Raw genomic sequence first — 25,303 nt, 5'->3', positions numbered from 1 at the left:
TCATGAAAACCTGCCTGGGGTGCTTCTTCCTGCTTTAGCCAATTTCTGAAACTTTTTCACCAGTAGCGGGGCACCATATAGTTTTGGCATTGAAGTTTCTCAGCACACTCCTTTCTCGCTGCCTTTCGTGATGTTGGTATCAATAGCTCACACCTCTCCCTATGACTTTAGTTCTATCCTTTTTCCCTGTGCTCAGCTGCATTGGGGAATTAGTCATTATGGAACTTTAAGAGTGAGCTTGTTATCAGAAGAGCAAGATAGGAGGGTGAAGAGGAATCCGTGGGAAGAATATATATCTGAAAGACCATTAACGGAATTAAGGAATTTGGTCTTCTAATGGATTGTTTCCTCCCACAGAGTCCTCATCTTAGATAGACTCCAATAGCAGTAAAGATAAGCAGGAGGGGGGAAAGACATGTTTTAAGACTTCCCTAACAAAATGGGTGTCCTGACCCAACATATCATTCATGTCATAATGTTTTGTGAAGGTATGTAGGGAGGACCACGCTGTGGCTTGGCGGATGTACAACATTGAAACTCCTCTATGGAGGACCGGTCATCCCTCTAGTCGAGTGGGCGCTAAAGCTCTCTGCTATCTCCTTTCCTGCAATGGAGTAGCATTCAGGAACACAATACTATCCATTTTGATAATGTCTGTTTTCTCACAGCTTTACCTAGTCAAGGGCCAATGTAGCCTATGAAGAGCTGGTCCTCATTCTGAAACCTTTGTTCTAGAGATTAAATAATGTCTTACCCCATGTAATGTTCTTTCTGATGGATGTTCCTCCCATGAATTCCTCATCTTAGATACCATTTCTGGCTTCAGCAGATTTCTGCCATTTTTCCACCAGCAGGGTGCAGCGGCTAAATTATTTTTTCAGAAAGATGGACTTCTGAAACAACTTTTGAAAGGAAAGAAGGAAGGGTGGTCCCTAAACACTACCTTCTTCTTGGGGAAGACTTTGCACAGTGGTTTGCACAAGAGGGTCTATAATTCGCTCACTCTGTGTGCGGAAGTGATGGCTACCAAAAATGTTGTTTTCCATGTAAGGAGTCTGAGGGGACAAAAATGAAGTGGCTCGAAAAGGATCCCCCATCAGGACATTTAATACCAGATTCAAGTGCCAGGCTGGCAGGTGAAAAGGGAACCTTTCAAAAATTGAATTAGTATAGGCATTTTGAAGTGCGATCCTTGATCTGGTGTGCACTTGAAGAAAAAAAGCGTAGATAAGTATCCTTTCACAGTAGCCACCTGTAAACCCTGCTGGGCCAGGTGTACCATGGTTGTGTTGCTTGAGAAGGGATCTATATCATTTGCTCTACACAAACTGCAACATTTCTCACAACAATATAGACCCTTTGTTGCTGGCCTTCTGGCAAAGGGTCCCAGTCCTTGTATCTTTCAGAAACGAGGTGTGAAGGTTCAGGGTCCCAATCCCTGGGTGGTGAACCAGCACACCCTCCTGTGAGAGTAGATGTACTCTCGGAGGAAAACAAATTGGAGGGAAGATGACCATGTTTAGGAGGCCCGCATATCATGTACCCCGGGCAAAATCTGGAGCAATCAGAATCATGCTTGTCCCAAACTTTCTCAACCTCCTGAGGGATGACTGGGACTGGGAATGGTGGGAATGCGTACAGAAGTGGAAAATTCCAATCCACTGTGAATGCGTTTCACAGTGCTCCTCTGTGGGAAAATTCCCTCTCGCAGAACAGCTTGTACTTCCTGTTGGAACTGGATGCAAACAGATCCATCTGAGGGGCTCCCCAGAGGGTGAAGATCTCCAAAAGGACTTCCTGAGACAGCTATTACTTGTGGGAGGTAAAGCCCTGCATGCTCAGAACATCCAGTGTCATATTCTCTGTTCCAGCTAAGTGAACTGCCAACAGGGAGATCCCTTGGAGTCGCTGGAGGATGGGCTACAATGCCCCTTTTTGTAACATGGACCTCAACTCCTGCAGAAGCTGCGGCACATATAGTTCTTGACGCTGAATCTGAGGGATACAAGGATACTTGTGTTGGCCCTCCAAGGTGTGCCCCTGTCCGTGAGCGTCCAGCACCCATCTGTCCGTGGTGATCATTTGCCACGTGCTTATGAAATTCGCCAGTCGACCTCATGTGGGGGCCTGAAGGCACAGCCGGTTCAGGCCTGTTTGGGGGGAGGTGTTCTGCCTTGGGGACAGCGCCACCGCTGACCTCTGCTCCCTTGAGAGCATCCCCTGTATGCTTGAGTGGAAGAGCGCGTGGGCTGCCTGTAAGGCATACTATAACCCTTTGAAGATCTTCCTGGCTTTCCTCTAGAGTGACCAAAGGACGAGGATTGTCACTGCTGCAAAGTTCCCAGGGAACATACTGTGTCCGTCATTATCGCCTGAAAACACTCGTCGACTGCCTTTCCGAAGAGCTTTTCCCCGTAGAACGGCATAACCAGCACCTTTGTCTCAACGTTCTGGAGGAAGTTTGTAGCCTTCAGCCAACCTTGACGGCACAGGGACATCCCGTTCCCCATCTGGTGAAAACCTGGGTCTGCGAAGTCTACCGCCACTGTGATGGTGTGATCCGAGGCCACTTCACCTTCTGAGTCGTGTACCCTATACTACTTTTCCATTCTGTCCCGTTTGGTCGGGGCTGTACTTGGATTCCTTCATTAGGGCTAGGCACTCCTCCCAGATGTCACCCAGGAGGGTAACTGACATGGTCTTCCTCCTTGACTTGCAGCGTTGGTACAGGAAGCCCTCCTTCTTCATCTCCTCTTGGACTAACTGAAACAGTTCCGAGGCCCTCGAGATGACCAAATGAAAAACTCCAACTTTATCACCCCGTCCCCCGCAATGAAATAGTCGTCCTCGTCGGTACCAGTAGCCGTGGGAGCTGTGCCCTTGGCCGTGTCCGTGTGTGGATCTAGAGCTCCAGTAGGAGTCTTGTCGTGACAAGATGGTGGTGGCAGTGGGGTCGGATGATGCCGAAGACCCACGCCACCCTGGGACTTCCTCTTCCGCAGGGGAGAGTTTACCCTCTGAGGTTCTGGAGGTGCCGGCCCTGCTTCCTTTGTTGTATTTCAGTGATCAGTGTGTGCAGAGTGGATAGAATGTCCAGAGACACGTCCCTAGGTCTAGGGGTAAATGGAGCCAGCGGAGTAGGATCCGGGCTAATACGTCCCTTCTTCCTCTCGCGGACTGAGGTCCTCCCTCAGGTCCTCCTCCGCTGTGGTCTGAGCAGCACCTCTTGTGAGGATCATCCTCATTGGTACTATAGTAGATCGGCTCTGGTCTATCCTCAGTAGCCTGCCTGTCCACATACCTGGGAGGCTCCACAGGTGGGACTGCTTCCCTCTCGCTCTCATGAGGCTGTAGAGCCGGAGCGACCGCCATGTCTCTCACTGGTGCCAGTTCCTTCGCTGCTGCTTCCGCAGCCATATCTAACCTAGCGGGCAAGGACACCCGCTGGGCGCCCCCCACTTCTTTCCTGGACCCGCTCTCTTTCAGAGCCACGATGGAATGCATTGACTTAGATGACAAAGTGCTTGTGGCTGCCTTTGTTGATGGTGCTGTCGTCGACTCTGTTGACTTGACCTTGGTTGAAGCCTTAGCAGGCTTCGACGAGTCCTCCCCAGAGTTTTCCTTCGTCTGTCTATCCGCAGACACACAGAAATTTTACAGGATTAGCGACTATCTTTTCGAAGACGCTACTTTCGTTGGCTGGTTCACGGTGGAGGATGATGGCGAACGCCTTTTGTCTGACTCGGGACCCTCATCAGTGGGGAACCCAGCGGAGCTAGCGGAGCAGAGCTTGGCCTTCTCTTGGATCCCTACACATGGGGCTTCCTTCAAAGGATCTCAACCTTCGTGAGAGGCCTTGCTTGTCTTGAGCGACGCGACAGTCTGCTGTATATATCACTCTTGGTTTTCTTCGAGAAACCACGGCACACCTCGCATCCTTCCTCATTGTGCTCTGGATGCAGGCAGTACAAGCATTTATGGTGTCGATTTTCTACGAAGATGTTTCTTAAACCACACTTTTTGCAGAGTTTGAAGAAGCTACAGCCTTCCTTCTCCTCAGCCATGCTGAAAGGAAGCAAAGTAGGCCCCAAGGCTGGGCCTTCTTGAAACTTCGATGATCCGACGGTGGATGAAGATCTTCGCCAGTAGCGGAGCCCCGTTGCCAGGCTCTATCCTTCATCAAAGACAATGAAGCAAAAATCAGTCACATTCTAACTATTATGCAAACACAAAATTGGCGCACAGAGCAACTTGATGACTCCCAACACTGAAGCATGCAGTAAAAATTTGAAGACGGCCACCAGAGGTGGAGCTTAAGCAGAGGGTGTCCATTGGATTGGGGCAGTATGACCCAGAGGACAGTGATTGGTTTAGAGGAGAAATACAGTTTTAAAGTGAAACTGTTTTTTCTTTTACTGAGGATTTCCATCCTGACGACTGGGAATATTCATGAGCATGTGAATGCATGCCAGACCTCATGCTGGAGAATGGTAAGGACCCTACACCTCTTTTGTTGAGGTAATGCATGGCCACTGTGTTGTCAGTCATTATCAGGACATTCTTTCCCTGGATGGAAGACAAAAAGCCATCAGCGCCAGTCTGATCACCCTCAGCTCGAACAGGTTTAAGTAAAGTCTTGATTCTGCAGGGGACCAAAGCCTGCTCATTGTCAGATCACTCATGTGAGCTCCCCACCCCATGAGGGAAGCGTCCGTGACTACAGTTACCTCCGGCTAAGGTTCACAAAAAGGTTTCTGGATCATAAAGTTCTCTTTGAATGCCCACCACAGGAAATCCTGTGCAACCTTGCTCAGTACCTGAAGAAGGTCCGTCAAGCTGCATGAGAACTGTGACCATTGGGATCCGAGGACCCACTGGAGGGACGTCATCCTCAGTCAGGCCTCTGGTACCAGGAAAATGCAAGATGCCATGAGGCCCAGCAACCTCAAAATCGAATGCTGGTAGATGTTGAGCATTTTGAAATCTCACCATCTGCAGGGAATGTTGAGTCCTCAACTCGGTAGGCAAAACCTTCCAGGACCGCCCGGATGAATTGAAGCATTTCAGAAGGTGTCACTTGAGACTTCTTGCATTTCAGGGAGAAGCACAGTTTGTGCAGGGAATGGCAGGAGCTGTTGATATGTTCTAGAATCTGTTCGGGTCCCGATCAGCCAATCATCCAGGTAGGGAAAGTTGTGAATCCCTCCCCTGCTTAGATTTACTGCCACTACCGCCATGCACTTGGTGAAGACCCTAGGGGCGGAGGCGAGCCCGAAAGGCAGTACTCGCAACTTATGGTGAGAACTGCCAATGGAGGATCTTAGGTACTTCCTATGCCTGGGATTTATAGGCACATGAAAGCAAGCATCCTGAAGATCGAGGGAGCATCCTGAAGATCGAGCGACACCACCCAGTCCTGGAACTGAAGGGCCTGGAGATCTACGAAAGAATGACTGTCTTGAATTTGTGTTTCCTGAGGAGCTTGTTCAATCCCTCAGTACAGGATTGGTTGCAGTCCTCAGTCTTTCTTGGGACCAGGAAATAGCTGGAGTACCAACCAGGTTTTGTTCCACTACAGGCATTCTCCACGACACCTTTCACCAACAAGGAATGAATCTCCTGTAGGATGAACGGATCCGAATCCTGAAAAGATCGATTGCTTGGGTGAGAATCGGGAGGCCTTTACAGAAATGGGAGACTGTACCTTTGGGCCACTGTCTGTAGTGCCCATTCATCTGAAGAAATGATATGCCATAGTCGCAGATGGTGGGTCAGTCTGTCACTGTGAAGGCATCATGAAGAAAGGCACAGACAGCAGATTTAAAGTTTAAAATAAGATGGTTTATTAAATCAAATATCAGGATCTTTGAAGGCCTAACTTGCCCTATGCTAAGGTGGGATTTCCCTACATGAAGGAAAAAGGAAAGTCTGAAATCCTCGAGGTTCCCTTCCCCAAGCTTAAAGCAACGCAGTTCAAAAGAAAAGGATCTTCAGGCTGCGTCCTCAAGACTGCATTGCAGTTCCTCAAGTCTCATGGCCCCTTCCCCAAGACTTCAACGTAGCAACTATGATGAATTAATGGCATCACAAGTATGACACAGACACAAGAGCTACACGTTTCAAAACCTGTATTACATTCTTGGGGTTTGGGAAAACTCCTACTTCGCTCTATAGCTACGATGGGAGAGTAGCCTCTACCATCAAATAATAAAGAAAACACAGTCCTAGTCAGTCTATGTCAAATCAAAATGGCCTACACTAAAAAAAATGAATTGTGTAAAGAGGAGTGTGTATGTAAAGGAAAGTCAGTGTTATTTTAAAATGTTTTATTGGCATTTTCATGAATACAGCCATGCATTTCAAATGTTACATGCCCAATAAGAATGTTTATGCTTTTATCTTTATGTTGATAACAACAGTTAACAACAACAAACAAACAACTTCTTCACTTGTCGGGCATTGTGTTTGCCAAACTTTTACTGCTAGTGCATTGGGATTAGGGGCCCTGTTTGTGCCTCCTGTTTCCCTTCCCCAGGGCAATAGTCAGTTCGGGGGAGTTTGCTCAAGTTGTAGTAGAATCAGGGGTAGGCACTGTACAGAAAGAAATCGGGCTTCAAGGGGGTTTGTCATCTGACGGATGGAACATGTCCCAGATCAGCGCCTTCCAGGCCTCGCATTTATTGCTCCCATCTGGGCCTGCTTTGTTTGCCCCATCCATCCACACCCTGATCACTGCTTCCGCCCAGTGCTCAAATTCCCTGTGCCACCTTACATATTGTGGGCCCCCGGAAGACTTCCAGGCCGTAGCTATAGTTCTTTTGACAAATATGCATGCCATGTCCTTAAACTTAATCACATGCTTATATTTGCTGATCCTAGGGAATGTTCCAAGGAAGCATTCTTTCGGTGACCATTCGTATCTCACTAACCCAGCCTCTCTACAAGCTTGTTCAACTCGTAACCAGAACCTTCGTGCATGCCCACACACCCAAAACACATGCATTAGGTCTGCATCTCCCGTCCGGCACCATGGGCATAGTGAGCTTGCTTTCTTATTGAACTTTGCTATTTTGTGTGGGGTTATGTACGTACAATACAGTACGTTTAGTTATCAGCTTGACGTGGGGATTCCTTGATACTTCTTTGGGGTACCCCAGTGCCCTGTCCCATTCCTTCTCCATTATGTCTGTGTCCAGGTCTTTTTCCCATATGTCTTTCAGCTCTGAGGTCTTGGGGTTGGGTCTGTCTATCAGCGAATTATACAACCTGGATATTGGCCGCCATTCATTGCTCATATTATATGCTAGGGTCAGCAGGGGGCACTCTGGTGTTTCTTCTGGACAGCCCTCCTATTTTCCTTGAGCCATATTTCTCTTTGGTACCATAGAAACTGCCCACCACTGCACATCCAGCGAGTGCAAAGTACTCTCAGCTGGCGAGGAAGTGACGGGGAGAAAACAGGTAACACCAAGGGCTTGTTGAGATGGATGTCCGACGGCACCTTGGGCATGAAGGAGGGGTGCGTCCTCAGCACTACCCTCATCTCGTGGAATGTCAGGTATGGAGGTTTACAGGAGAGAGCCTGGATCTCTCCCACTCGTCGTGCGGAGGTGATGGCCACAAGAAACGCTGTCTTCCACAATAGGAATTTCAACGGTGCCGAATGCAGAGGCTCGAATGGCGGCCCCACGAGTCTGGTCAGCACCACGTTGAGCTCCCACGCCGGGGCCAGGGCCTTCACTGGTGGGAACGAGCGGTACAGTCCTTTCATGAACTCCTTTACTAGGCGGTGAGACCACAGCGACGACCGCCCCAGAGTTCTGGTGTAACGGGAGATAGCCGCCAGATGGATCTTGATGGAGGCATGTGCCAGCCCCGCCTTGGCCAGCGATAGCAAGTACGGCAGCACTTGAGGGGCTGTAATCCGTAGGGGGTTGATCTTCTGTGCACGGCACCAGACAGAGAACCTCTTCCATTTATGCCCGTAGCACTTAAGAGTCGAGGACGCCCTGGCCTTTGCAAGGACCTCCTTGCAGTCCGTCGGGATATCGTAGCCTCCGAGCTCTAGTGCTGCAGGAGCCAGGCCTGCAGGTTCAGCGATCCCGGGTAGTAATTTAGGATGGCGCCTCCTTCCCTGGCGAGAAGATCCACATCGGTCGGCAGTTTGACTGGGGGGGACGCTAACAAGTCCAGAAGGTCCGGGAACCATATCTGCCTTGGCCACGCCAGTGCGACGAGGATCATCCGGCACCGGGACCGTCTGAGTTGACCGATGATTCGTAGAAGCAATGGCATCGGTGGGAACGCATACAGGAACAGGCCATCCCAGGGGAAGGAGAATGCATCGCACATTCTCCCGGGCTGGGGAAACCTGCTGGCGAACCTCTGGCACTTGGTGTTTGCCGCCGTCACAAAAAGATCTATCTGGGGTTTGCCCCATCATCGGAATAGCAGATCCACTTGATCCTGCCGGAGTTCCCACTCGTGGCACGAGCGCAGCTCCCTCCTGAACGAGTCGGCAATGGTGTTCTTTCCTCCTGCCAGGTGGAAGGGTACCAGGAACATCCCGTGGGCAACGGCCCAGTGCCACAGATCCTGCGCTTCCTTGGATAGGGCTGGGGTTCTGGTGCCCCCTTGCTTCCAGATGTAGAACATCGTGGTGGTGTTGTCGGTGAAGAGCCTCACCACCTTGCCCTTGAGGGACGGGAGGAATGACCTGAGGGCCCAGAACACGGCTCGGAGCTCCAGGACGTTGATGTGTAGTGACCTCTCCTCCGGGAGCCAAAGGCCTCTTGCGCAGAGATCTCCGGTGTGTGCTCCCCATCCTTCCAGGGAGGCGTCCGTCATCACCGTCTCCTGATGTGTCGGGGTCTGGAAGTCCATACCCGCCGCTAGATGCGCACGGTTGCCCCACCACCGGATTGCTTGGCGGAACGTCTAATTGAGGGAGATCTTGTCTTCGAAACTGCCCGCTGCTTGCATCCAACGGGCGTCGAGGAACTCCTGCAGTGGTCACATCCGCATCCTGCATAGGCGCACAAGGTAGATGCATGATGACATCATGCCGAGTAGGGACTTGATGGACCTCACCCTGGCCACGTCCATGGTCAACAGCCGCTGTACCTTGCCCAGGATGGCCTTCGTCCTTTCCTCCGACGGTGAAGTCAATCGTGCCACTGTGTTGAGTCTGGCTCCCAGGAACAGGGCGTCTTGCGATGGTACCAAGTGTGATTTCGCGAAGTTGATTGAGAATCCCAAATCCATGAGCAGTTGGACGGTCTTCACTGTGTGATCGAGGGGAGTTCCCTTGACTTTGCTCTGATGAGCCAATCGTCCAAGTAGAGGTAAAAATGGATCCCCTGCAGGCGCAGCCATGCCGCCACCGGTGCCAGGCAGTTGGTGAAGACCCTGGGTGCTGACTTCAATCCGAAGGGCAGGGCCTTGAACTGGTAGTGGCGCCCTTGGACCACGAATAGTAGGAACTTTCGATGTCCTTTGAGTGTGGGGATGTAGAAGTAGACATCCTCCAAGTACAGCGATGATAGGAAGTCGCCCTCCTCCAGCTGTCCCAGCACATGCTGAAGGGTGACCATCCAGAATTTCTGGGACTTGATTTATTTGTTTAGATGACGAAGGTCCAGTATGGGTCGCCAACCGCCGGTCTTCTTTTGGATGAGGAAGTACCGCGAGTATACTCCATAGCCTCTTCGGGACAAGTTATATCGCGCCCTTTTCAGCATTGCTCGTACCACCAGAAGTAGCTGTGGCACGTGGTTTTCCTTCCTGGCCACGGATGGTAGACGGGACACTTTTTTGGGAATTCGAGAGTGTGCCCATGGGCCAGCACGTCCAGCATCCAACGGTTGGTGGAGATGGATTCCCACGCGCTGACAAATTTTGCCAGTCGGCTACCCACTTGGGTGCTTGGGTGGGTGTCCGACATCAAGGCCGGGTTCAATCTTGCTTCACCGAGGCCTTGCCGCCTTGGCCTCCTTGGCGACAACGATGTTCTCCGGCCTTGCTGCAGCCTCTTTAGGCCTATTGCGACGATGAGCGGGCCGCTTGGCAGTACGACGAGGAACCGCCACCAAATCCTTTGGAGGCAGCTTGTGACTTGCCTCCGGGGGTCCGAAAGGGCGGCTTTCGTTGATGGAGAGAACCCAAGGCCTGGGCTGTCTCGGTGTCCGCCTTGATGGCCTGCAGTGACTCGTCCACTGCCTTGCCGAACAGGTTGTTCCCATCGAAGGGCATTTATAGTACCCTGGTCTGAACGTCCTGACGGAAGTCGGTGGCCTTGAGCCAACCACTTCGGCGAAGGCAAACGCTGTTGCCCATCTGTCGAAAACCGGTGTCAGCGATGTCCGTGGCCACTGTGATGGCGTGGTCCGACACCACCTTGCCTTCCTGTAGGATTTCAAGGGCCTCTGCCCTCTTGTCGTCTGGCAGGAAATCCAAGACGGGAGCGATCTTGAACCACAGCTCCCTGTCGTAGCGCACCACGATCGAGAGGGCGTTGGCCGCTTTGATGGTCGTCGCCACCGACGAGATGACTCGTCATCCCATGGCGTCCAGCTTCTTCCCTTCACCGTCCGGTGGGGAAGTGGAAGTTGATCCCGTCGCCCCTGACGATTTCTTCTTGGCCGCTGCGGAGACCACTGAATCCGGGGACAGCTGAGCGCTTAGGCATATCGGGCGGAATCTGGGACCCGGCACTACTTCTCATACCGGTCCCTCTTCACAGGAGCTGTGACGGGTTCTTGAGAAGCGACAGTACTTCGTCACAGATGTCGGCCAGTAACGGTACTGAGAGGACGGTCTTCCTCTTGGCCTCCCGTCGTTGGTAGAGGAAACCCTCCTTCGTCTGCTCTTCGGGACAAAGCTGGAAAAGCTCTGATGCCCTGGCGATCATGTCGTGAAAGGAGCCAATTCCATCGGGAGGGGAGGCCCGGGCAGGGGGTGATGGGAGATCCGTCCCGTCGTCACCACCGTCGTCGTCGTCGTCGTCCGTCCCCATCGTCGCCGTCTCCGTTCCCGTCTCATCCCTCGGTGGAGGGGAAGGAGGTGAAGGCTGGAAAGGAGGGGGAGGATGGATTCGCCTCCGCTTGTACGGTGGGCTTCCCGATGGTCCAAGCGCCGCTGCTGGGGGTAAGGGCAAACTTGTCCTTATCTCCGTAAACAGGGTCTGGATAGCCATCAAGATTGCTCCTGAGTTGTCCTGTGGCATAGGCATAAGTTGCGACGGGAGCGACGGCTGGGTAGTGGGGTCCTCCGTCTCCTCCACGGCCCGCAGCTCCTCGTCGGCTCCACCATTGCTCTCTACATCCGCCTCGCCGGGATCCCTCCTGTAGGACCGGACTTCCTAGAACCTCTTGTCCAGGATCTTTGCGACGCCAGCCAGCTCATCTTCGGAGGTGGCATCTGTGTCCGTTATGGCTACTGTGCCCCCCCCTCTTTCTCCTCCCGGGGTTTCACGGGGGTCTTCTCGATAGGCTGCAAAGATGATTCCCTCCGGGTGGCAGGAAAACTCTAGGCCCAGCAGTCGTCTCCACTGGGGTAGCCTCCACAGGCTTCGCCAGGGCCGCCACGACTCCTTCAATCGAGGCCTTTGCCGGGTGAATCAGGGCCTTCGTGACCTTGGACGCGCCTAAGGCCTTCACCTTAGGGGGAGGGTTGCTGCCTCTCTCCCCCTCGGCTGTCGCCGTCGGGATCGACCGGGGCTTCTCCCGAAGCTTACCCGGGTTCTCAGACTTCCTCTTCACCGAGCCACAGCGTTGGCTAATGGATGATGGCATCAGTGACAATGCGCCCTGCCTGGCAGCCAAAGAGCCCGAACCATCAGCGCTCCTGGTGCCGGCGGACTCGCGGTGCTTTGCCTTTTGTTGGGCCCCCTACGCCGGAGCGCCCTCAAAGTTCTTAGAAGGCAGCTCAGACTTCTTCTTCTCACCTGCTGCTGGGCTCTTCCCCTCCAGCCAGTTGGTGAGTCGAACTCGACGATCCTTCATTGTCCGTTCGGACATGTTCTTACAAAACGCACAGTCCTTCTCCATGTGTGATTTGTCGTTGTGAAGGCAGTAGAGGCACTGGGAGTGCTCATCTTCCTTGAAGACATTCTGTAATCTGCATGCAGGGCAGCTCCTGAACAGCTTGGATCCAACAGGTGTCGTGTTTCCTTTGTCCTGGGCCATGACCACGCAGGGTATGCCTCAAAGATCTTCCGGAATCCTCCAAGAAGTGAAAACTCGCCGAAAATTGGCCCTTGAGGGACGTAAAAAAAATTGCGAAACGGGTCCCCGTTGCTCGGAAGTAGAATCGGTTGAGCTTAAGGCTCGATTGACCGAAAAAATAAGAGTAAAAACACAAAACGCAGTAAAAGCTCGAGAGCTGTAGCACGAGGACTCCCAATACTTGAAAGTGCAGTAAAAATCTGAAGATAGCTGCCAGAGGAGGGGCTTAGGTAGAGGGCAGTCATTGGCTGGGGGCAGTATGACCCAGAGACCAGTGATTTGTTATTAGTAGAAAGACAGTTCAGAAACAAAACAAACTGTTTCTTTTCTTTACCAGCCGGATGACGGGGAATATTCAAGATCATGTGAATCCATGCCAGACCCCATGCTGGAGAAGGCTTATCGTCCCCATCCGGAGGGATGGTTGGATAAGCTGCGGCTTTTGAAGTTGAAGTTGCCACCTATACAACCAAGCTCTCTGGTGTTGGATGCCTAGAGAGGAAGTCAGGTTCCACAGAAGAAGGCCTGTGCTTTTTCACCAACTCTTTATTGACAGCCAGAGTGGTGTCTGGTTTTTTTAAACAATTGGGTCCTTCAGTGCTGCCTGGAAAGGCAGCACAGGTTCTTTACGAAGGCCTTTATCTAAGATGTCTGTTAGATCATCTTGGGTAATGTCCTTTGCAGGGCGACCCCATCCCATATATTGTATCACTCTGTTCATGAGTCCTATAGGTTGCATTTTGTTGAGTGCACACCTGGTTTGATAGATTTAACCTCAGGGGAGGTATCCAAACCACTGTCATCCTACAAACATAAAACCAGGTCTTCTAGACAAGATTGATCTGATATCCATTCCTCTGGAACATTAGGAGTTTCAAACCCTTCATTCCCGTAGGGGATGATGCTTCCTACTCATCCTCCTCGAAAATGGACCCAAAGGATTTGAAGAATTTGAAGTCGACTCCCGAGGTCCAAGGTCCTCTCGACTCCGACTCCTCCGAGGAGGAAGTCACTCAAGTCTTTGGCTTCGATGCAATCTCAGTGGAAGACGATGTTGACGCCACTTGAGAAAACATATCAGTGACCTTCCCACACAGGCTTTTGGGAGCACAGGTCGAACCCTTACTTGAGTGTTAGGCAGAAACCTGTGCAGTTCCCTCTGGGACCACTGCAAAAGATTTAGGACTACAGGTGTTTGGCAGTAAACCCACTTGGTAGCAGTCTGTACCACACAGATTCACGTGGTAGCTGTGGCTGAGCAGTCAGACTTCCCTCAAGAAGAGTTAGGCAGTATACAGAGTATTCACAATAGGTCTAGAGCACACAATGGAACAAGTAAACACTGACCAGGGCTTGGTGTAAAAGAGATATAATTATTTATTTAAAACCATATCTAGAAAAACACAGGCAATAATAGTAAGCAATTCAAAAACACGGTCACTAAAAGATATACACTCCCTTAAAAGAATATTAGACAAGTCTTAAGTAAAGCTACACTTATTTTCAGACAGCGGTGAGCACTTAACGTAGATGGCACTCTAATAGTTCGTTTTAAAAAGGGAGAGAAAAGCAGAGAACAATTTGAAACAGATCCCAACACTTTTACAAGAACAGAACAAGAGAGGAAGGCAAGGAAAAACTGTGAATTCAGAGTCAGTAGGCCGGATCCACTTTAAGGGGATCGAAACGAAATGTGTCCAAGGTCACACGGTTGCAGTGCACAAAAGTCTTGTAATGATTCAAAAAGGAGTTGGACCAGAGAAAGGGACCAGTTAGAGGGTCAAGGCGGCCAACCCAGTCCAGAAGGTTAAGGAGTTATTATTACTTTGTTGCAATCTTTAGAAAGGGAGGCCTGGCGTACACGGTACCTTAAAGTGGTGAGAACGCTCCAGCGGGGGCAGTTGTTCCTGGCAGCGGATGCAAGTCAGTTCTTCGTCCGGGGGAAGAGAGGATCTCGTCGTGGAGGAAGACAGGAGTCTGTTGCACTGCCAGTGAAGAAACCAGCAGTGGAGTTTCTCAGGTACAAGGAGCGGTCCGGTGATTCGCGGTTCAGTGTTGAGTGGCTATCCGGCTGCCGGGGTGCTTGGCACGGGCAGTTCGACCACAAACCGGGCTGGGGTGCGAAGAAAGAAAGGTAAACTGGTTGTGCCCACCAGTCAGGGGAAGAAGCCTCTCCAGCCGGGAGATCTTCTCTGTCGTCGGGAAGTGGTGAGTGGGTTCCGCAGGGCTCCACCGGTGGTGTCGTCGTGGTAGGTCGGCTCAGCTTCTCCCTCGTCGGATTCTCAGGTCCTGTGGTGACTTCTGAAGTTCCAGTCCCCAAAGCCCTGCTTTTATGCAGCATACCCCCACTCACTCAGCCTAGCTGTCAATCAAACATGCTAAGTGGTGAGCCGACTGGCTCACCACCTGGGCCAATCACACAAGAGTGCGACTTGAGTTACCAAGGTAACTCAGTCCAGGGTGCCTAAACCCCCTCCCACACCCCCTGTGGTACCCAGACAGAGTGGCACCACTTTTGGAGGCTTCTGTGGAGAAGCCCGCCAAAAAGTGGAACAAAGGGCTCGACTTGGGTTGGAGTCACAGAAGAGAACACAAACGCCATTTTAGAATCGAGTCTTGGCAAAGAATACCAACCGGAGAATTAATATTAATTAAATAAACCGGCGGTATGTTCGAGGCTATAAGAATTAAATAATTAAAGTTGGTAGCCTCGAACAATGGGAAAATCCCATAGGGAAATATTCGCGGTCGAATATAAAAAGTAGTATCCACTGCCACCAGCCAAAACTCAATCAGGAGGGACGGAGACGTGCCCCCTCGACTAACAGACCCCGGGGCAATCGAATTGCCCCGACCAGTACGTCCACAATATGATGGTTTGTACTGGCTTCTGTTAATAATTAGGGACTAGTAAAGCCAATGGTGCCTTTACATGCCCTGGGAGACAGTAGTCAGTCCCAGGGTATGGAGTCTATGGTGGGGTGTCACTATGACACCCCTGTGTTACTGCAGGGAGGGTGCTGTGTAACACACATAGGAAAAACACACGGGACCCTATGGAGTAAAGGACCCCATAGCCCATAAAACACATTAACAGTCAAAGGAATACCATAAATCATGTCCAACAGTGGGAGAAAAAGAGTCTCACTCTTGGCAGGAGAAAAAAAACAAACTCCAGAAATCCAGCAAAGCTGCTGGGGGACTCACTAGATTAGGAAATGCAGCCTAAAGAGAGAATTCTCCTTAACAGTCACCCCTTCAAAGGAATCTGTACTGAATTACCTAGATGTCTAGCAATTGCCCAGTCCTAGTTTTTTTTGGGTGATTCTACGTCCCTCCACTGCTAGAGTAGAGTTACATGTAAGCAATCAATTGGAGCTCACGTTCCTAGAGTGAGCAACCCGACGTATTTTATAAGTCGATACCTTTCTCCAAAGACTTCCTGTTTCTGGCGTGCTCTCATCAGCCTCAGAGGATAACCCCAATATGGACATGCCCTACCGAATTGTTGTGCATACCTTCCCACAGATACAAAATACCAAAAGGGAACAAACATTAATCTGTATTTTATGTTTTCTTGCCAGAGGTTTTCTGTAATACTCAGGAATTAAAAGTATTTTTTTGGAGTGTTAGGGTAGCCCCTGTGACTGGTCTGAAGGAGACAGACTCTGGCATTCCATATTCTGACTTATTCTTTATTAAAATGAAATGAAAAGTACTAACCTTCCCTGATCTAAGGGTTTTCCCTGCCTAATGGAAACTAACTAGGGTGCTTGTCAGCAAGTCCAAAAAGAAGATCTGCCCACTTTCCAAACTAACCTTACCTGACCCGGTCACCACCAAAACAACGAAAATACAGGAGAATGGCTCAATTCTCCTGTGGGCTGGTTTCTCAGCAGGTTCCTTTTTAGAATATTTGTCGGTAGTTCTATGTGACTACTTGTATTAGTTCACACAGTTCAGATATTGGGCTCTTCAACTTTCCTCTCTCTTTCTTATTCTGTTCTCTTATGTACTTATATGTTTTGTATCCTCCTTTCCTTTCGAGCTCTGCTGCTTTTCTCCGTTTAATCACAGGTGAAACGAAACTTCCTCTTTATTTAACGTCCAACCTTGCTCTTGACTAGGACGAACAACACTGCTCCAATTACAATTCTTCACTGTTCCTGTGCATTTCCAACACTTAGTCTTTATTGGGAATATTATGAATATTCCAGCAATGAATCTCACTCTCCTTCAACTCTTGGGGTTTACTGGTATAAGTATGACTTCTCCAGTAATGGTTAAACGCTCTTTCAATACTTGCTCGTTACTGGTTTCCTTTCAAGACTTCTCATGGATTCTATGTGACAATAACAAATATCAGTTTGTGCTTCATATGGTCTTCCAGAAGGTATTCTTAGGAGTTATATGTGGGTTGATTAGGGAGTTCCTCATCAGAACTGGAGTCCTTGTCCCCAAGGGGAGGTGCAGGGGTGGGGGTGCGGAAGAGTCTCTCTCGGCAAGGTTCTGCTTCTCTCTACCCCCAGGGAGGGTATTGCGTAGCAGGCTCACCTCCCCAGCCTCGCAGGGAAAGGCTCCCCACTCGGGAGAAGTGACAATCCCGCAATTCATCGCACCCCTTAGAGATTTATTTTGTGGTATATGCGTAGGACTCTAGGACCGGCTCTAGGGCCTTGTCAGTCTAGTCCGGTCTAGTGTTATCCCTATTTGAGCAATTTCTGGGAGGAGGGTTTCAAACATTTTAAGAATCCATTCCTTGAGGTTATATCCCTCTGAGGCCTCTTTTACACCTCGTACCCACAGATTTTCAGCATTTACAAGTTTTGTTTTGTGTGGGCTAATTCACCTTGTAGGTGAATGACGTCTCGACAAAGCTTATTCTGGTGTCATGTGGCCAAGGTCTGAAAGTGTTTTTTGTATGTCAGCCGTGGGGTTACATATCTGCTACTTTCAAGCTCAGACAGGAATGAAGATCTTGTTTGGATAGTGGGGGCATTTCTCCGGATGCTGATTCCAGGACCCTTCTTTCTTGTGTTTAGTCTATGGTTGTATTAGAGCTCTCCAACTAGCTTTCAGAAGATCAGCGGACAACAATGATTTAATATATTTTGTTTTTTTGTAGGTTTCCTAGTTGACATCCATCTTCTATGGGCTAAATTCCTGGTTCCTTAGTGCAGTGTGTCTTGTCAACTGGGAAGATTAATTTGGCCATCAGAGAAAAGATATTTTGGGACACTTAGTGTAGCTCTTATTCACATTCTTCCTATCCCCGGAGGATTGCTCTGTTCATAGAGATGCAGTAAGTTGGGTCACAGGAGGTAGTTGCAAAGTTTTACTCGTCAGTTTCTTCGGAGTTAGTATTCATTATGCGTTCTCTGGTGCACTGAAGGATCGGGAGCCTGCCAGGCGAGGTATACCTTCACTCACTCTTCCCCTCAGCACTGGCAGAGGTGGTGGTGTAGGACGTTTTCATCCTCCAAACTTCCTATATCTACTACTACACTATGTCCTGCTAATTGTCACTAATTTGTATATACTATCACCACTGCCCCCTATGGGACACATATCACTCTCTACCGGCCACCTAGTCCGATAGGTACATTTTTCGACCACCTCTCCCAACTAACTGACCCTCTCCATCCCGATCACCACCTCGTTGTCATTGGTGACTTCAACCTCCTCTCTCTCTCTGCTGCTGTATCTGTATCTACTGACTTTCACTTTCTTCTACTTAACCACTCACTCTCTTCTGTCCACTCTCTGTCTACACATTCAAATGGAAACTCCCTTGACCTTATTCTCATCTCCTCTCAATTCTCTGCCTCCAATAACTCCCCGGCACCTTCTCCCTCCGGACCTCTCATCCTTGCCTCAATATCCACTCCTGCTTCTTCCTCATTCTCTCCATCTACTACAATTATTAATAAGTCCAAGTTTCGTTCCACCAAACTCCCCCAACTACCTCTCTGGCCTACACTGCTCTATCCTCCTACGCTGAACTCACCTTTCATTCCCTGAAGAAGCCTTCACTAACTTAAACACCTAAATCACCCACTTCATGGCCCTGGAATACACTGCTCATTCTCACACTGAAAACATAAAAACAGAAAACAACTTTGCACTTGGCAAAGGTCAAGACACTACTCTGATATCCAACTCCAATTCACTCTTCAAAACGAGTCCTCTACTATTGACTCTGCCAAACATGACTTCTATCTCTCTCTAATCTTGTCACAATCTTCCCAACCAAGGCACCTCCAAAAATCTCTCAACTCATTTCTCTCACCTCCTAACCCCACCTCCATCTCCTCAACTCTTTCTGCAAATGATCTTGCTCTCTACTTTGCATCTAAAATGTCTACCATTCACAACACCTTTGCTAATTATCTTCTATCCCCTCTTCCTGGCTCACTTTTCTCCACCCCTCCTCTCCCACTACTATGTCTTCCTTTACCCCCACCAAGCCTAATGAGATTATTGCCCTACTCCTCAAGACTAACCCTTGCTGTGCCCCCACTTTTCCTGCACATTGTGAAGCACATAGCTCCCAGTGTTGCTCCACATCTTACTTCCCTCTTCAACTCCTCTCTTGACAAAGCCTATTTCCCCTTATCCTATAAGATAGCTACTGTCATCCCTCTCCTTAAGAAACCTGGTCTAGATCTTAACAGCCCTGCCATCTTTTGCCCCGTCTCTCTACTACCACACGATTCCAAAATCCTAGAGCACGTAGTGTACAAGTTCCTCGATACTAACAACCTCCGGGACCCACTTCAATCAGGCTTCTGACCTCTTCAGTCTACTGAGACAGCTCTCCTCAATGTCAGCAATTGAATTTATTCTGCTCGAGTTGCAAAACGTTCATCTATTCTTATTCTTCTCGACCTCTCTGCTGCCTTCGATGCGGTCAACCGTTCTGACCTCTTTGCATTCTCTCTCCTTGGCATCAGAGATAAGGCCCTCCCTTGATTTGCTTCATACCTTGCTGCCAGACACTTTCAGGTGCCCTAGAACAGCCTTCCCTCCCTTACTGTTGGGAGTTCCCCATGGGTCTGTCGTTGGTCCACTTTTCTTCACTCTATATACTTCAGTTCTTGGAGTCAACTCTTCGCTGATGACACAATCTTCTTCTTTCACTCTTTATCCGACAAGCTGTTGTCAGTTATTTCCAACTGTTCCTCTGCCATCAAATATTGGATGGCATCTTACTCGCTCATGCTCAACTCCACTAACATTGAAGTTCTATACTTCCAAGACAAAGAGACTATCCCTTTCTCTCCTCCTATTATTCTCTTCTCTCCCGACTACCTTCCTTACTCTGCTTCCATCCGTAACCTTGGTGCTATCTTTGACCCAGCCTCAACCTCCTCAATATTAGAAAAATCTGTCATCATCTTCCGTTCAATACTGCTAAACAGTTCATCGCCTTCTTAGTGCTTTCTAGATCTGACTACTGGTGCAGTCTCTTCTATGGCCTTCCCGACTATGCTTTTTCACCTCTGGACAAAGCCCTCAACTTCATGGTCTGCACACTTTTCAACTTTTATCGCTTTGCTTCTACCTCCTCTGCCTGTCGCCAGATTGGCTGGCTATCTATGAAACAAATGGACAAGTATAAACTTCTTCTCATTATCTTCAAAACTCTCCATGGATTCACCGCACCCTACCTATCTGCTCATCTCACACCCTACTCTACCTCCTTATTATTTAAGATGATTCTGAACTCACCTCCTTTCCACCACTCAAGCCCCCTGTGCTCCCTCTCGTTTCCGCTCAGTCACTCTCTCCCCACTCTCCTACTCTGGAATGCTCTTCCTCTCCATACTACTCCAAGTCAACCATAATTTAAATCCAACTTGAAAGCTCTCCTTCTTTCTGAAGAACCTGTTTCCTAGCAGTCTATGCTACTGCATCACCCCATTTTCCTCTCTCCCTTACCCTTCATGAACAGCCCTACAGCCCTTTTCCGCCACCCTTCCATCTTTAAATCAGCACTTTCTCCACCATCCAGTTCCTATGTTATTCTGTCCTGGCCTCGTCCCTGGTTTATGTTTTTACCTTCTCCTGCAACACCTGGTCTTCAAGTCGCATTCTCTCACCCCATTGTAAAGGACCCATGTCCTCTGCTCTGCGGTCAATGGTACATTGTGTAACATTGTGTAAGCATTTTTGTGCCAAAAATACATTGCTTTCCCTGTGGTTTTTAGGAATAAAATAAACATATGGGGAGCGCTGCAGCGCCACCTTCGGCTCCATTTAGAGACCTATGAGGTCTGGCTAGTGTAGTAGAAAGCAATTATTCCTGAAATGTGTGGGAAATGTCATGTTATTTATTACTTCTGCTGGGAAGCCTTCCTTGTCTTGCGGGGTCGAGGGCTGAGCTCTGTGCATACCACAGAGCTCACATGAGCCAAGCTCCATCTCAATGTCGAAGGGGCCCAGGACCTCCGTTGCTGAAGCACTGAGCAGACGGCATCCCTGTGCCACAGTACCGGCTCAGAGCGGCTTATCTCAGAACAGCTCCTTGATTCTAATATGGTCAAACAGATCCAAGCGGAGGCTCTTCAGTGTCATCAGCCCTCCACCCCACGCGCCGCTGACCTCAGTGGGGGCTGGCCCCAAAGCCAATTATGCTTTCAGCCCATCGACAGGACCAGCACCATCATAGGTACGCTGCACGATGCAGAGCTCTCTGTCGCCACACACTTAGCGGAACATCTCCACCAAGCCTCCCAGGACTTACCGCCACGCAGGGTGCTACGGGTTGCTTACTTTGGAGCAGCTACTTGCCGCAGTTATAGACAGACGGGTGCACAAACAGGGGTTCAGCAGCATCCCCCGGCTTCTCCCCACATCACTGTCACCAGTAGAGGGGTTGAATTAAAGGAATGGTTCGGTCAAACATTTTTATTGCCCCTACGGGTCGGCCATGTGTTTTTAAGCCTAAGTCGCTCGATTTTAGAAAAATTTCCTATGGACCTTACCCGAGTTTTCGTCCATTAAACGCACGCGAAAACAGGCATCAGGGAGCTGCCATTTTGTGATAATCCTATAATTTCCCCCATCGCCCTGGCTGACCTGCTTTTGCGGCACTAAATCATATCCCCCGCCCCTGAGCCTGACATTATCAAAACATTCATATTCCCCGCCTCTCTCTGTGACGTTTCTGTGCTGCGTAGGCAAACGAGCCCAGTCGTCTTCTACGCGACTTCACACAGAACCCGGAAACCAACACAGATCAGCTCACAACACAGCGCACCACAATTCGGAATATGAAACTGTACTTTAAAATCAAACAGCAACAAAATAAATTTGGTAAAGTACATTTATTTGACATTAAATGTTTATAGAATATTCAGCAATTGCCATGAACTCCGAAAGTAATTTATTTTCTTTTATCTCTATCCGCAAATCCATAAAAGTTTATCGTGAGTCACGCGCTGTTCGTTTATGGTACACAGGGTGTTGGTTTTCGTTCAAAGAAGCACATTTGTCGCTCGTTGAACCGCAAGGCTGTTCCATCAAGTAGGCACTAGGCCAGCGTAAAGGTTGATATGTTGCTTCTAGCCGCTAGTACTGCGTAAGGGCATATGGGCCCTTGGTAATCGTCCCATAAGATCATCAGAATGGTGCAGTTGTTTACATTAAGCTGCAGCTGGCTGTTGAAAAAACCATCTGCCAGTGTCTGAAACTGGTGGCAGTGGCAAAAGGGAAGTATATACCTGTTTTGAAAACATAACATTTATAATTAGTCTCGCCAGCCGATCTTTATTAATATTATTCATTTTATTTATTACGGCCGAGCTGAAACTATTTGCTTTCAAGGATAGTGCAATGGAGTATGTTTGGTTCTAAAATCAATGCGAAAACTAACGAAATAAATCGAGGTTAGTACACAATGAGAAACAACTTTTTGTCTACATGCGTGTGGAATGTGGACATGCATGCCCATGTGCCCGCTACAAGGACGATCCCACAAACGTTTTAAAGCTCTTCATTCATTCACTTATTCATGCATCCATTCATTAATTCTTCATTCCGGTATAAAAGCGTCTAAAGAGTTACTTACATTATATTTGCAATGTCCATTGTGTCTCTGCGTAATGCAGTCCGTAAATCCCACTGTACTCTTGACAACGATTTTTCGTATACTGAACTAACATGAAACTCGGTCTAGTTTAAGAATTTTCTGCCTTATCGTTTCTTACGTTATTGCACCCCCCAGCCCCCTTCAAATGAAGTTCTTTCAGCATGGTCCGGCCCCTGTCTCTCAAGGTCAAAAAACAATAGAACCTTATACTGCCTGTGCGAGTTGTGGGCCTCTTCAGGGCACGAGCTGAAAATCAAAGCCGCTGACCTTCACTAGAAATGAGCATACATTCTTTCTTTGCAACATCCCGTAGTAAAGCCATCTGTGAGAACTTGAAGGTTCGAATCCATCCATGTACTGTGCCTCAATGTGCAAATGCGAACTGGCTTCTCTCCCATCTGCAACGGCTCGCTTGGTGCGTTCTAAGGCCCCCAATTTTGTCCTCGTTGTCTGCGAGCTTTGAAGCCCTAAAGAACCATAACTATTGAGACTTTTAATTTTTTGTGGAAGGTCAGGGAAAGTATAAAATACCTGAGGAGTTGAGTTGAAAGTGAGATTGTTTGTTTGTTTTATTATTTGCAATACGCAAGTCTCCCCTCGGTTAACAGTGCCCAGCATTTAGAAGAGATTGCGAAAATTAGTTACATCAACAAAAATATATACATACACATATAGACAAGGTCAGCAATATGAGGTGAATAGAGAGAGAATTCAAAGATGACACCCAGGTTGTTCTGCACCCAGGATGGTGAAGGTAGGGGTTAGGGTTAGCGTACTTTGTATGCACACTGTACAATAACATTTATTTACAAAAAGACAATCGTATTACAATTATTTAAACCGGGATTTGTACTTCACAACCAGCTCTCCTTTGGGTGGACATGGCACAGTGGCAATGTTGGGTGGCAATGGATCAGTGCTCTGCACAGAAACGTTCAAAATTCCATATCTGTGCTTCTCTAATACAGCAACAATAAGGCTTTTGACAAAGTCGAACTCCATTTCCTCATAGACTGGTTTGATCACCCATTGCTTACATCTTTTTGAAAAGGCCTTAGTGTAGCGAGGCATCCTTACATTACCCTTAGTCCTAGATTGTTCACGGCCGAGATTCTCATTATGGGCCAAGACCGCTAGTAGAGTCCTATGTCTCATGCCCTGTATGCTGAAATGCAAGCGATTTGGCCTGTACTTTGGGCACATATTGTGGAACACCTCCAAACCTCCTGTGCGACAGAATTCTGTCAGTCCCCTCAAATCTCTTGATAGAGTTTTATCGAAAACAATCTTCTCAATGGCTTTGTGTGTTGGTGAAGATGGATTCAACCACTTCTTCTTCCGTGCCTCCACTAGGGACAAAGGGCCATGTTCACATTGGTGGAAATGTAGGTTTTCTGACCAGCGGTGCACGTTGGTACAGTGGTACATCAGTGACCGCCATTTTTCAAGTAGTATTTCCACTGACCCTTCACAAGTTTTGGAGCTCCACCAAAGATGGTTGCTGATAGACTGGGACCACTCTGAAATACTTTCCAAACCTTTTTTTTTCCCCTGCAGCCGAGATTTTCTTATTGATTGATTTAGCAAGATGCCATACGTCAAATTGATGTTTAATATGTGGGAACTGCTCTCTCATTGTCTTGGCAATTGAAACGTGTCTGTCCGTGGCTATGAGGTCGATGTGCATTCCCCTCGATTGCAGATATTCCACTGATTTTATAAATCCTAGTTTCTCCATGGCCACTGAGAATGTACATTGTGTTACCTGCACGACCACCGAACTCAATTTTCTTACTATGCATGTCCTGAAAGTGGTAGGTGCAGTACTTGGCAGAAAATCCAGGGCTGTCGCACTGTCCATCGCCGGCTAGCCTGAATCGTTTGCCTTCAAATGTACTTGCTAGAGACAATTGTTCAATTTTCCAAGCATCACTAATGGCCGGAAACAGATAATCATGTTGGTATTTGTAGTACTGCGTTTTTGAAATGAAATGGAGTCCCACAAACTGAAAGAAAGACTTTAACTTTCTAAAACTGGAGCCACTAAAAAGTGAAGCAGCTGCACACAGTAGATTACCTGCTGGCAGTTTCCCCAGCATCGGTTGTGCAGACCATGAGAACGTATGATGTAATCTACAGGCGGCATGTATTGTGACGTTACTGCCTTGTTTTTGACGAGTCACATGAATCAATGGCTTCCCACATACTTTCCCTCTGACGGAATGCCTACATTTCAGCATACTTATAATATCCATCAAACAACTGTCGAATACTACGCAGTGCCCTCTTTCATTAGACTGTCATCCTGCGTCAAAGTTGTTTCGGCCTGTGACGTTGAGGACATTTCACCACATTTGAAAGAAATATCGCTGCTATCAAGTTCTGATGCGTCGGTGAATGCTGCTGCTTGCTGGTTCATTCTCTGTCATTTCAACATCTGCTACTTCAACATTGATGGGAGAACACAACAATGTCGACAGCTTTTTTGGTGGCAATTTTTTGGCGAGTGTAGATTGTGTAAATTGATCTGCGACTACTTCAGAGCTATCTTCAATACATCCAGTATCATGATGTTGCGGTGGTGCGGTCATACTGTAGCAATGGTCCTTTACAACTTTACTGGATTCTCCGGACACATTCATTTCATTTTCTGTACATTGGACATGAGCATCCCGAGTCTCAACATGCCGCGTCTGAATTAATAGTTCCTCCATAGCCTCCATAGTGTAAATGGTCTGGCAAGCAACATCTCTCATTCGCTTCACTGTCTGTGTATGTATAGTTCGTAGACCCACGGGTAACTAGAGGACAGATTGGAAAAGGGATGTTCAGTTTAAACACAAGATAAAGTATAGTACAATTGACTTGAAAAAAACATAAAATAGTCCCCAGCACAAAAAAATTTCCAAAGTTGTGAACTCTTTGTAACTAACCTTATTTTTGTTTCTTTTCTTTTCAACTTTTTTGACTCTACCTTCAACATCTG

The 25,303-nt window shown here is 48.4% G+C and overlaps 1 protein-coding gene across 13 annotated transcripts in view; it reads right to left on the bottom strand.

Annotated features, from left to right (window-relative positions):
- Nucleotides 1-25,303, bottom strand: part of GIT2 (GIT ArfGAP 2) — a 2,415,297-nt gene that overhangs the window by 946,549 nt on the left and 1,443,445 nt on the right. The gene's annotated exons all lie outside the window — the stretch shown is intronic.

The sequence above is a fragment of the Ambystoma mexicanum genome, chromosome 10, assembly GCF_040938575.1.
Source record: "Ambystoma mexicanum isolate Mex_15411 chromosome 10, UKY_AmexF1_1, whole genome shotgun sequence".
Lineage (NCBI taxonomy): Eukaryota > Metazoa > Chordata > Amphibia > Caudata > Ambystomatidae > Ambystoma > Ambystoma mexicanum.
Note: the sequence above shows the minus strand (reverse complement) of the source record. Positions and strands in the feature narration are given on the sequence as shown.